This window comes from Amblyomma americanum, chromosome 8 (genome assembly GCF_052857255.1).
Source record: "Amblyomma americanum isolate KBUSLIRL-KWMA chromosome 8, ASM5285725v1, whole genome shotgun sequence".
NCBI lineage: Eukaryota > Metazoa > Arthropoda > Arachnida > Ixodida > Ixodidae > Amblyomma > Amblyomma americanum.
In genome coordinates, this window is record NC_135504.1 from 10588865 (window position 1) to 10590911 (window position 2047).

Below are 2047 nucleotides of genomic sequence, written 5' to 3' on the forward strand. Positions count from 1 at the left end.
ATCGTACACTAGAACCTGTCCAAAAAAGGAGAAAAGCAGGTTCTAGTGTACCGTGAATCGCGAAAAGTTGAATTGGTTTTTGGGGAGAGGAAATGGCGCAGTTTCCGTCTCACATATCAGTGACACCTGAACCGCGCCGTAAGGGAAGGGATAAAGGAGGGAGTGAGAGAAGAAAGGAAGAGAGACGTGCCGTAGTGAAGGGCTCCGGAATAATTTCGACCACCTGGGGATCTTTACCGTGCACTGACACGGGCCTCTACAATTCCGCCTCGACCGAAATTCGACCGCCGCGGCCGAGATCGAACCGGCGTCTTTCGGGTCAGTAGCCGAGCGCCATAACCACTGAGCCACCGCGGCGGCGCTCTGGACATACCTGATGTTAAAGCGACGCTAAAGCAGAGAAAAGGGGCGACCCGATATGATATCAGGATAATTTTCTTGGCAACGTATAAACTGAAGGGCACATGTGCCCTTTGGTATCGAAACAAGAGAAAATCAGGTACCATCGTACGACGAATCACGAGAAGTTTACGAAATCAGATTCTGATCTTGTGTACAATATCCCCCTTACCTGCCGCATAAGTTACTTTGACCACATGGATGACTTAATAAGCGGGCACGTGAACATAGTGTGGCAATGAAGAGCAACACTGGAGGCCACCTAGCACAACTTTGCCAGAACTGTGAAGGCAAGGGCAATTAAGTTAAGAGAATACTCACTTGCACCGTGCGTCTTTGGGAACACCACTTTTTTGTTCAGATCAAAAGGCAATAACGAAAGGAAGGTCTTTGAAGCGTTTCCGATCTTGATTACTGGTGAAAAATACATCAGCACTCAATTTATTTCGCTTTCATGGAACGAAATCGATATTTTAGCAGGCCCCTAAAAATTTTCCGATGTCTTCATTGTCGCATGCTTGACTATGAACTGGTTTTAAGGCTCGGAAACGTATTATTTTAGCTGGTATGCATGATTTACGGGTGGTTAACGTCCCAAAACGACTCAGGCTATCAGGGATCCGGAAATTTCGACCACCTGGGGCTTTTAACGTGCACTGACATTGCACAGTACACGGGCCTCTATAGAATTCCGCCTCCATCGAAATTCGACCGCCGCGGCCGGTATCGAAGCCGCGTCTTTCGGGTCAGCAGCCGAGCACCATAACCACTGAGCCAGCGCGGAGGCCTTTTAGCTGGTATTGATGTTCGCCTATAGGAGGGGGAGCTGCGAAGTTCCTGGCTTTGCCCCATTTCAGTAGGAATTGAAAAATTAATTTGGTAGCATAGAAAAGCACAATATATTTTTTATGTAACTGTGCATACATTGGATGTCTCTAATTTTTTAAACTATTTTTGATTTCAGGTAGAACCTGAGATGGCAGAGGCACAAGCAAGTTTCATGTTTCTCGAGTTACGGTGTCGTCATGAAAATTTTGTTCCTCCGGGGAAGGTCTGCAAATGAGACTCACACTGAGATGTCACAAACAGTAGGGGAGAGGTGTCCTTCCTACGGTACTGTCAAAACCTGTGTTTCTCGTTTCAAGAGTGGGGATTTCACCGTTGAAGCAGCCCGTAGCGGGCGCCCCACAGCCTCAACAGATTCGTCAACGAGCGGTGCTGTTCATAAGATGATTCTTGAAGACCGGCGAATATGCTCCAGAAACATAGCCCAGATAGTAGAAATCAACGGGGAGCGTGTTTATTGCAGCACTACCAATATCCTAGACATAAACATGCTTCCAGCGAAGTGGGTGCCGGAATGTTTGAACAGTGAACAGAAGGAGGCACGAGTTGAGGCATCCAGAGCTGTTCTGCCGAATTTGATAAATAACTTTTTGGATCGATTAATGACTGAGGATGAAACCTGGGTCCACATTTATGATCCAGAAACCAAGAAAATGTCAAAGGAATGACGTCACAGTGGGTTCCCGCGGCCGAAAAAATTCCCCACCCAAAAATTGGCCAAAAAATTCATGGCATCCATTTTCTGGGACAAAGCCGGTGTTCTATTGGTGGACTGCCTACCTCAGGGCTGTAGTATAAGCGA